We start from the raw sequence: 12,038 nt of genomic DNA, 5'->3' as shown, positions 1-12,038 counted from the left end.
TAATGTGCTGATGTAGACGAAGATTCCTGCTGTCGGTGCAAAATGAAGGGGATACCTGGACACACGTATTGTCCACAGCCCCAGCTTGAAAAACACCATGCACCTGGAATGTGCAGGTAGTCTTTCGAGGAAAGGTTGGACAGCCAAGGCTTGTTGAAGATAGAGTTTGGAAGTGGGAGACGGGACTCGATTTAAATAAATAATTTCAAGAGGTGGATATGGAGAGGGTGTTTCGTTTTGTGGGGCGAGCATCTCGAACTGTTTAAAAAGAATGGGTCACTCATTCCAGAGCTGAGGCAATGTTATTTCTCTCAGAGGGTAGAGAGTCTTTGGATCTCCCCTTCAAAGGTGGTGGAAGCAGAGACTGAAGATTTTGAAGACAGTAGCAGACGGATATCGGACATGCAAAGGGGTCACAGATTACCAGCGATATAATGGGATACAGTGGTTACAAGCTGGTCTGTCACGATCTTACTAAATGGCAGTGGTGGACACAAGGGGCTAAGTAGCATGCTCTAGTTTGTATGTATGTGTTTAGGTCACACTCCAGATAATGAGCCATATTACATAGTGAGCAGCCATGTTACATTGCCAGAGGAAAGAAGTTACCTCGATAATCATTACCCTATGGTCAAGCCAGGTTAAGTTGAGTTTACTATTGCCTGCACAATTACAGTAAGGTGCAGGTACATAGAAAATGTTGCTTGCAGCAGCATCACAGGTACATAGATTCGAACAACACACAAAAACATCAATTACACATAAATTATATATAAATTCTCATATACAAAAATGAAAAAGACTGTAAACAAGAAGTGTAAAACACAATTAGAAAACAAGCCCATGGTAGTGCAAGAGGTGGTCTGTGCCATTTCATTGGCAAGGTAGGATTAAGGGCTTGTCCCACAAGCATGCGACTGCATGCGGCAAGCGTGACCAAACCGGAAGTGGGGGCCGCGTGGGGGCCGCGTGGGGGTCGCGCGGAGGTCGAGTGATCCCTGTACAGGGCCGGTCCCACCAGCATGCGACTGCATGTGGCAAGCGCGACCAAACCGGAAGCGGGGGCCGCGCGTAGGTTGAGTGAGTGACGTGAAGTTCGAGCGAAATCCGCGGGAAGTTCGCACATGACGTACGGCGTCAAGACGCTGCGCACGCCCATCGAGGCGGTGCGTACGGTGTCGAGGCAGCTGCGGGCTGGCAGGCCGTTGCTGCGCGGAATTTTTGAACACTGTCAGTCTTTCGGAGCACCGCGTGATGTCGGGACCAGCTCCGCACAACTCCATACGGCTCTGGCAATCAAAGTGGGACCGGCCCCGCGAGTCCGTACGGCTCAAGCGACCATTTAGGTCGCGCTTGCCGCATGCAATCGCATGCTCGGGGGACAGGCCCTTTAGGGTTGTGCAGATCAGTTCAAGAACCTGATGGTTGTAGGAAAGTAGCTGAATTAGTAGGTGTGGAACTTCAGGCCACTGTACCTCTTGCCTGACGGTAGTTTAGTTTAGTTTAGTTTAGTTTAGTTTAGTTTAGTTTAGTTTAGTTTAGTTTAGTTTAGTTTAGTTTAGTTTAGTTTAGTTTAGTTTAGTTTAGTTTAGTGATACAAGGTGGAAACTTCAGTCCACCGAGTCAGCGCTGACTAACAATCACCCATGCACTAGTTCTATCCTACACACTAGGGACAATTTACAGAAGTCATTTGAAGCCAATCCCGACCCAAAACATCACCTATCCATTTTGTCCAGAGATGCTGCCTGCCCCATTAAGTGACTCCAGCATATCACATCTATCTTTGATATAAACCAGCATCTGCAGTTCGCTACACGCATTGCAACAAGTCACAGCAGGGGGAACGGCGTTCCCCTTAGCAGCAAAATTGAAAGCCGGGAACAGCAGGTAAGGAGACTCTGCGTTCCTTCAACTTACCTTACAGGTGGAGACATGGACCAGATCCACGAAGACTGCGGGAAAGCTGGCGGGGGAGAACCGCGGAGTTGCAGGCAGCCGGCAGCAGCAGCCAACGGCACGCCAATCTCCCGTAATGAGAACAGCTGTGCCCGACGTCGCTCCCGCACCGGCCACGGCCGGGCGGTAGAGCGAAGCAAAAAACCAACAGAGTCGTTGACTCCGATGAGTCCGACTCTGAATAGCCGCGAGCGGCCAGTGCCCGTGCACATTGGGGCCGGTTGGAGCGGCTTCAGGAACAGCCGCGAGCAGCCAGTGCCTGTGCGCATTGGAGCCGGTTGGAGCGACTGGGAGCGGGGAACAAAGCAACCGCAATGGCCAGTGCCCGTGAGCATTGGAGCCGGTTGGAGCGGCTGCAGGAGGAGTAGCTTCAAAAGCAGCCGCGACGGCCAGTGCCCGTGAGCATTGGAGCCGGTTGGAGCAGCTGCAGGAACTGGAGCAGGCGCGGCTTCAGGAGTAGCGGCTTCAGGAGCAGCCACGACGGCCAGTGACCATGAGTATTGGAGCCGGTTGGAGCGGCTGCAGGAACTGAAGCAGCAGCGAGTGGCCAGTGCCCGAGAGCATCGGAGCCAGCTGGAGCGGCTGTTGGAGCAGGTAAGTGGCAGGCTCCGGGAGATGGAGACTAGTCACAGGGTGCAGCTAGTAAGTCCTACAGCAGTACCTCTTGTAGGGCTGCACAGTGTTTCTCCCTCATCAGAGGGGAGTACAGGGGGTCAATTCTGGGCTGAACCTGAAGAGGGGTGCAGAACATACCCCTAGTGCACATGGGGTGCAAGAAAACCTATTGTAAGACACTTACCATCAGGGAACTGCAAAACATTGAATGTTCCCAGTGTCAACCAGTGTATTTGAAAACATGGCAGAGCCAGGGACTTGAAACAACAGAAAGCTCTGAAAGTCCTAACAGCTGGAATTACGGGTTTCGCCCGCACAATAAACAAAAAAAGACATGACACAAGATCACCAGGATGCACTGGCTTTATTTTGCAACTACCAATATGAGTAAACAGCATTAGAAGAGGTGCCATCCAACCGGCTTTAGACCCTAATTTGCAGGCCTATGCAAACCTGGAACCTCCAAACCACCAATATTACTATTTGGAGGCAACTTATCAAAACAGGTAAAAGAACTTGACGAAGAGGGTAAAACCCTGGGACTCATTAAAGCAAAGCCTAAAAACTACTTCCTGGGGAATGCGCTAACCCACAACACCGACCCAACTACAGATCCAGACACCGGCACCTCAACGTCCACGGAGGATGCCGAAAAAGTAACAAACCTACCAATAGTAACCAAGGAGGTAGGTGGGTCTGGTTCCTTACGAGGTTGGTGGGAGATTACAATTCTATCTGGATGCATGGAATAAATTAACTACCGACACTTATATTTTCAGAAGTATAGGGTTATACCATAGAATTTATACAAAACATAATCCTCCAGTTCAGCATGTACCGAACCGAATGTTCGTGCTTACAGGCAAAGAAAAATCAAAAGCGCATGCTGAACTACAGTGGCCATATAAAAAAGGAGTAATGGAGGAAACCCAACACGAATCACAGGAATTTGTGTCCAAAATCTTTATCATAAACTGTATCATAAAAGGTGGTTGCCACATCATCATAGATTGGACTAAATTGAATACTTTCGTACTATATATTCATTACTAGATGGGAACCTTTGTTACTGCTAAGCAATTGATTCCTAGGTTACTACATGGCAAGCATCGTATTAAAAGATGCTTACTATACAGTACCCATTAGAGGTGACCACAGATGTTATTTAACACAATGGATCATCTGCGGTACACCCTTAACACAGTTCACATGTCAGTGACTTTGCCGAAAGAAAAGGTTACAGCCTTAATGGAGGCTTGCAGCAAAACAAAACCATCCATCAGACTGGTAGCAAGAATAATTGGCATTATAGTGGCTGCGTTTCCAGCCACACAAATCGGACCTTTACATTATCAAAAATTACAGAGGGCAAACATTCGTGCACTCAAAAATTATGGGGTCATTCTGACAGACCAATGAAGCTACCAACAGAGGCCACAATGGAACTAAAATGGTGGAAACATAACATTAGGCACTGTTCCGATCCAAACATTATCAGCTACCCGTCTATTGAACTACATACTGATGCCAGTGCATTTGGATGGGGTGCTACCAATTCCATCTCCAGCTGTGGGGGAGATGGAATGCACAGGAGGCATCATTATTACAAACACTGGGCATAAACTACCTGGGAATGTTGAGTGCATTCCATTGCTTTAAGTCATATTGTTCTGGGTTATATCACCAGCATGTTAGACTACAAATTGACAACACCACCGTGGTAGCATATATCAACCATATGGGTGGAAACAAATCGACATCATGTGACAATCTGGCCAACACAATTTGGCAATAGTGTATCCAGAGAGATATTTGGATATCAGCTACCTACTTACCAGGTAAACTGAATTAGTGGCAGACAACAGGTCACGCTAATTCTATGAAAACACTGAATGGATGTTGGATAAAAAATGTATTGCTGAAATTACAGCACGGTATGGAACACCAGATATCGACCTATTCGCATCCATGCTCTCACCAGTTATCGAATTATGTTCAAGGGAACCAGAACCTGGGGCAGTGGTACAGATGCATTTTCGCTGCATTGGGGGATTATTTATTTATGCATTCCCTCCTTCTGCCTCATCAGTCGGGTATTTAGGAAAATACAGTAGACTCCGCGTCTGGTATTTTGATAGTACCCGATTGGCCTACTCAACCATGGGTCCCGGTGATACACGACATGGTTTTAGAACCATGCATCACCATCCATCATAGACGTAATTTACTGGTTCTTCCCGCAACAAGGGGTAGTTACCCATGTCATAATTATATAAACCTATTAATTTGTAGAGTTTGAAAGCACCTCTACTACACCTGGGACTGACGGACCGAACAGTGGATATTATTTCAGCGGCCCACAGACAATCCACCAAAAAACAGTACTTGGTGTCATCAAGAAATGGGAAGTACTGTCACAACAATAAACATCACCCACAGATCTATGAACATCCCGTCTGTTCTGCAATTCCTGGCAAGCCTCCATTACGATGAGAGGTTCAGTCATAGTGCCATCAACTGCTCCAGAAGTGCTCTGTCAACATACCTGTGGCAAGGAACAGAGCAGCATTCTGTTGGGACACACCCTGGTAACCAAACTCATGAGGGGCATTTTTATGTTAATCCCCCAAGAACCAGGTACTCCCAAATATGAGATGTGAGCATTGTACTGACCATGTTAAGAAACTGGTCTCCAGCTACAGCTCTGCCCCTACAGAAACTGACTATGAAAACAGTCATGCTGATGGCCTTGGTCACGGCACAAAGGGTCCAGTCACTACAGAAACTAAGGCTGGACAACATGATTATTTCATCTGGAAATTTAACTTTTCACATCAATGAAATAGTCAAACAGATCAGACAGGGGTCAGCAGGCCTAAAAACAGAATTCAGGGCCTACCGGACAGATGGTCGTCTCTGTATTGTAACTCACTTACTATTATATATGGAGTATACTAAGATCATCAGAGGGAAAGAAATGTCACTTTAATCAGCTACAAACAGCCACTCAAACCAGTGACAGTCCGGACCATCTCTAGATGGCTAAAAAAGGTCCTAATAAAGGCTGGAGTAGACACTAACATTTTAAAATCTCACTCCACCAGGGCTGCAGCTTCATCGGCAGCTATGAAGTTGGACGTTCCTGTGGACCAAATCCTCAAGACAGCAGGATGGTCAACGGAGAAAACTTTCCAACGACTTTATAACAAACCAGTCATTGAACCTGGAACATTTGCAAAAACAAATTTAAGTTCTGTAATATAATTTACCCCATAAATAGGGGCAATAATTGGTGTTAATATATTTATCGTTAGGTTTCAATATCGTATTGATGTCTAATGATGTTAACTCTATTCTCCCCATAATCAAGGCAGATGTGATGCATGGACTCGTTTCCACGGCATGAAATCACAGAGCTTTAAAATCTTCACGTAGTCACTCACGTGACTCCGAAGTAAAATAGTAAGATTAAACGAGAACTTACCAGTTTGAAGTTTGATCGTTATTTTATGAGGAGTAACGTTGAGGGAATACATGCCCTCCGCTCCCACCCTTGATCATATACTTAACTGGTATCTCTTCTCTAATCTTACTATGTTTAGTCATTACAGTTATATGTGATTTCACACCGCTGCTTTGAAGAATGACACGCATGCGTCCTGGCGGGGTTCTTCACGTATTCCCTCAACGTTACTCCTCATAAAATAACGATCAAACTTCAAACTGGTAAGTTCTCGTTTAATCTTACTATCGTTTGTTACAGGATCAAACAACTTGCATTTACACGCAAAAGGATTGGTTAGTACGTTTGCAGATGACACCAAGATTGCTGGAGCTGTGAACAGAGAGAAAGGCAAAGTAACCTGCAGGATTTAGATCATTAACAGAATTGGAAATGGCAGATAGAGTTTAATCCGAGCAAGTGTAAGGTGTTACATTTCAGGGGGTTGACTGTAAAGGGAAAGTATACGGTTAATGGCAAGAACCTCAACAGCAATAATGCACAGAGGGATTTTGGGGCCCAAGATCATAGGTCCTCGAAAATGGCAAGTAGATAGATGGTAAAGAAGGCAGGTGGTTTGCTTGCCTTATTAGTTGGTGTATTGAGTGTAGGAGTCAAGGGTCATATTGTAGGAAAACAAAAATATTGCTTAGGCGAATTTGTTGATACTGGACAAACGTGGATTGTTTTCTCTGGATTGTCGGAGGCTGAGGAGAGATCTGATAGAAGCACATAAAATGATGGGAGGCATTGATAGATTAGACAGGCAGGCAGAACCTTTTTCCCAGATTGAAATGTCAAAAAACTAGGGGGCTTAGTTTTAAGGTGAGCGGGCAAAGTTTAAAGGAGGTGTGCAGGGCATGTTTTTTTACACAGAGAATGGTGGGTGCATCAGGAACATGATGCCAGGGGTGGTGGTGGAGGCAGAAGCAATTGTGGTGTTTAAAAGGCTTTTGGATGGACACATGGATATGGAGAGATATGGATCACATGAAGACAGAGGAGATTAGTTTAACTTGGCACCAACAATGTGGGCCAAAGAGCATGTTCTTGGCCTGTACTGTTCTGTGTAATCTATATTGCCATCCTACTTAAGTGAGTCTCTAGATAATGATAGAGATTGGTTAACCAAAGTGAATACTTTGAGTGTTAGCTGCTCCTCATCGGAAGGTGTCCATTAATCGCTAGCTTGGGTTAAGATTGCCCTCTGTGGTGAATTCTCACCATGCTATGCAATTAGGTATGTGAATACCTGTCATTCTACAGCACTTTTGTCAACCTCAAAACTTCCTTAATGCACTCCAGTGAAGCGTAACTGCAAATCCATCTATTTTATTGCAGGGAACGTGCGCATGGTAGGCTCCTCAGCAGCACCGATGGTCTGCTCATGGCAGCTTCACTTGGATGGCAAAGCTGCCTCTGTTCTCATTCAAGTCATTGGATGGAAACCTTTGGTCCTTGTTTCAAAGCTTCTTCAGGGAGATGAAGCTCGGACAGAGAAGCACTGACGTTTACCATCTGAAGACCTCATTGACACTTACCGAATAGTGAAAGGCCTGAATGGAGAGGATGTGGAGAGGGTGTTTCCATTAATGGGAGAGTCTAGGACCAGAGGCCATAGCCTCAGAATAAAAGGACGTACCTTTAGAAAGGAGATGAGGAGGAATTTCTTTAGTCAGAGGGTGGTGACTGTGTGGAACTCATTGCCACAGAAGGCTGTGGAGGCTAAGTCAATGGATATTTTTAAGTTGGAGATTGACAGATTCTTGATTAGAATGGGTGTCAGGGATTATGGGGAAGAGGCAGGAGAATGGAGTTGAGGGAAAGATAGATCAGCCATGATTGAATGGCGGAGTAGACTTGATGGGCCGAATGGCCTAATTCTGCTTCGATTAGTTATGAACTTCTGAAGAAGGATCCCAACCCAAAATGTCACCTATCCAGGTTCTCCAGAGATGCTGCCTGGCCTGATGAGTGGCTCCAGCACTTTGTCGTGGCCTGTCCTGCAAAGAGAATGGAGGGAGGTTTGTCGCGAGGTGCCGCGGCCATGCCCGACAGCCGACCTGGCTCCTCGCCGTGTAACCGGGAACCCGCCCAGAGAGGGAAGCCGCCGAGCCTGGCCCCTGCTCGCCCCCCTGGACCGAAGAGGAAGGAGTCAGAACAGAAAGCCAGTAAGCAGACCAGCAACGAGAGGCAGTGTAGTGCACTGGAGAACCTGGTGAAGTAGGCCGCTGGAGGACCGGCAGCAGCCTGAAACCGGGCTGGATCGAGCACTGATCCAAAAGGCATGGATCAGACGCGGCTTGTATCTGCACGGAGTGGTGAAGCATTTACCCACAACTGGGACTTGAAAATGGCGCCAAATCTGGCAACTCTATATACTCTCCGTGTATTACTGCTGTACACTTGTACTATATCTGGGATGAAGATCTAAGATCTAAGATGTATCTAAGTGCTTATGTATAGTGATACCTGTACTGAACTGTATACAAAAATGAATCTCGCTGTACCTCAGTACATGTGACAGTAAAGTACCATTGAACCATTGAGCTGATGGCTTTTCTGAGTCGGAGCAGCCACGGTGGAGCAGCGGTAGAGTTGCTCTCTTACAGCGATTGCAGTGCCAGAGATGGGGGTTCGATCCCGACTAATGCAAGTCCCACTTAGGAAACCTGAACGGAAACCTCTGGAGACTTTGCGCCCCACACAAGGTTTCCGTGCGGTTCCCGGAGGTTTTTGTCAGTCTCCCTACCTGCTTCCACTCCCTGCAACCTCCGGCAACCACCTGCAACCTCGGGGAACCGCACGGAAACCTTGGGTGGGGCGCAAAGTCTCCAGAGGTTTCCGTTCAGGTTTCCTAAGTGGGACAGGGGCAAGGGTGTTGTACGGAGTTTGTACGTTCTCCCCATGACCACATGGTTTTTTTTCGAGATCTTTGGTTTCTTACCACACTCCAAAGACGTATACGTTTGAGATTAAATGGCTTGGGTTTGTATACTTGGTATATGGGTAAATTATCCCTATGTGTAGGATAGTGTTAATGTGCGGGGATCGTTGGTCAGTGCGGTCTCGGTGGGCCGAAGGGCCTGTTTCTGTGCTGTATCTCTAAACTAAACTAAACTAAAAGTGCCCAACTCAACCAAGTTCAACCACAACAAGATCTGAAACTCACTTTGGTGGATTGGACTGGACTGAAATTCGGACTGGACTGGTGCACAAGACATCTCCTTAAACTCAGTATTTTCAACTGGAAAGGCTACTGACAGAACATTGAAGAAATCTCACATTCAGGAGACTAGTCGAACCCTAATTTAAAATAACGAATGTACCATAAATATCAAGTGGACTGTCTGATCAAGTTTGACAACCTACGGGGCTAAAGCTACACACTGTCAGTACATGAGTGGAAAACTGCAAATTTTGTTTTTATTATCTGCTTGGGTAAAGTTAACAGCTCTTCTTCAGCCTGACAGATTGAGTGATGAATGGTCCCGACCCGAAACCTGGCTTATCCATTCCTCCACAGATGCTGCCTGGCCCCACTGAGTGACTAAAACACTCTGTGTTTGCTCAAGATTCCAGCATCTGCAAGCAAGGCTGTTGGATTTGGTGCTGATAGTAGACGCTAGTTGGAGAGACGGCGCCGCCTGGTGAGCGCAGGGGGAAGCGTCGCTGATTGCTGGAACCCTGAGAAGGGGGGTTTGTGACCAGTGTGAGTGATGGACCATGGAAGGCATTTTGGGAAGGTCGAGTTCTCCTTTGCAAGCCAGCTAGGCTGATGAGTGAAACTTTTTAACGTCCTCCCAGTTTAGAGACGCCCAACTCTAAGCTGGTTGCATTCCTCTTCGCTTAGAAAAAGAATCCCCCAAAAAACTTCACGCTTCCCACTTGTTTCGTTTGTTGGTGGGTCATGTAAAATCAAAATCCTCAGGACCAAGTTTGAAGAGGAACAGTCGCTTTTTGAAGATTTCGTCGTCTTTTGAGAGAAGGATCAGCAAACTATTGGCAGGTAGTAAACTACTTTATGTGTAAGTCGGAGACGTTCCGAAACTTTGCTAAAAGTTACGCGAATACTTTTTAAAGTGAATAAATGCAGCCGCGATACTATATATGAGTGTTTTCCCAGTATAAATCAGCAAGATATATTTCGAAGTAGCGGAATAGAATTGAACCTGGAAAATATATGGGCAATTCTTTTTATAGTTTGAACAGTCCTTAGAAAAACGAAATAAAAAAATTAAGAGTTTGAATGCTTGTAATTTTTGTATAATAGTTATTTTAGTCACATTATACTTCGTGGAGTTATTAATCTGTTCTCGATCCGACTTTCCCATTAACCCTTTGAGTAGCTATTGAACGATGTCAGACACACATCCCAGCTTTTGAAAGTGGTACTATGATTCCGTCCTAATAATTGGCGCGGATAAAATAAATTGAACGAAATGCCCCCAATTATTTTGAGCCGAATGCAAATCCACGAGTCCTATAAAATGTTTAGCACCAAAAAAAAGTATTATGTTATTTCCTTAAGGGCATTTGGTTTCCCCTGAAGTTGTTTCAATCTTTATCCTTACTTCCGAAAAATAATTAAACTATTGCAATGTCTTTGGATGATGGCTATGAGGCACGGTAAGTGGTTTTGTGATTGTTGCATGATGTTTATTACACGTTTCGTTTTAATGTCCATCCCGAATGATTTTAATTCACACGCAAATCAAAAGAGCAGACTCGAAGTGTTTGATTCTAATGAACTATTTATATAGATCTGGTCATGTATTTTGCAATAATTCCGTCCACACAATAGTTTCTGACTTAATTACCCGACTCAGGGCGACTGCGGGAACATTTCTTGGCTATTTCCGCCATCTAGCGTTGTCACTTTGCTCTGCAGCTCCACGTAAAGTCACTCGTTATGAGCTGTGAGATCAAAGTGTAAGAACTGTTCATTTACATTTATTTTGATTATCGAAATATTTTGTTAATTTATTGATTGATCTCGATTCATTCTGTACTTCGGAGCAATAGTCTTATAGCGTTGCATCATCTTTAATGTAATTGAAGGGCTCATTAAATGCCACTGCAGTTTTTAATAGACAATAGACAATAGGTGCAGGAGTAGGCCATTCGGCCCTTCGAGCCAGCACCGCCATTCAATGTGATCATGGCTGATCATCCACAATCAGTACCCCGTTCCTGCCTTCTCTCTATATCCCTTAATGCTCCTTCCCTAAGAGCTCTCTCTAACTCTCTCTTGAAAGCATCCAGAAAACCAACATCTGAGGCAGAGAATCCCACACACTCACAACTCTCTGTGAAAACGTTTTTCCTCATCTCCATTCTAAATGGCTTACCTCTTATTCTTAAACTATGGCCCCTGGTTCTGGACTCGCCCAACATTGGGAACATGTTTCCTGCCTCTAACGTGTCCAAATTCTTAATAATCTTATATGTTTCAATAAGATCCCCTCTCATCCTTCTAAATTCCAGAGTATAGAAGCCCAGCCGCTCCAATCTATCAACATATGACAGACCCGCCATCCCGGGAATTCACCTTGTGAATCTACTCTGTACTCCTTCAATAGCAAGAATGTCCTTCCTCAAGTTTAGAGATCAAAACTGCACACAATACTCCAGGTGTGGTCTCACTAAGGCCCTGTACAACTGCAGAAGGACCTCTTTGCTCCTATACTCAATTCCTCTTATTCTGAAGGCCAACGTGCCATTTGCTTTCTTCATTGCCTGCTGTACCTGCATGCTTACTTTCAGTGACTGATGAACAAGGACCCCCAGATCCCGTTGTACTTCCCCTTTTCCCAACTTGACACCATTTAGATAATAATCTGCCTTCCTGTTTTTGCCACCAAAGTGGATAACCGCACATTTATCCACATTAAACTGCATCTGCCATGCCCACTCACCCAACCTGTCCAAGTCACCCTGCATCTTCATAGCATCCTCCTAC

At 45.4% G+C, this 12,038-nt stretch overlaps 1 protein-coding gene across 3 annotated transcripts in view; it reads left to right on the top strand.

Annotated features, from left to right (window-relative positions):
• The first annotated feature begins 9,808 nt into the window (after window positions 1-9,808).
• col6a2 (collagen, type VI, alpha 2) overlaps window positions 9,809-12,038 on the top strand; it is a 68,841-nt gene continuing 66,611 nt past the window's right edge. The window contains exon 1 of one of the 3 annotated variants that reach the window (XM_055638314.1): window positions 9,809-10,085. The gene's annotated coding sequence lies outside the window, so the exon portion shown is untranslated. Of the gene's footprint in view, window positions 10,105-12,038 lie in introns of all 3 variants that reach the window. The other 2 variants (XM_055638313.1, XM_055638312.1) reach the window with 2 other exon arrangements.

Source organism: Leucoraja erinacea, chromosome 7 (genome assembly GCF_028641065.1).
Source record: "Leucoraja erinacea ecotype New England chromosome 7, Leri_hhj_1, whole genome shotgun sequence".
Lineage (NCBI taxonomy): Eukaryota > Metazoa > Chordata > Chondrichthyes > Rajiformes > Rajidae > Leucoraja > Leucoraja erinaceus.
This window is presented reverse-complemented; position numbering and strand designations above follow the sequence as displayed.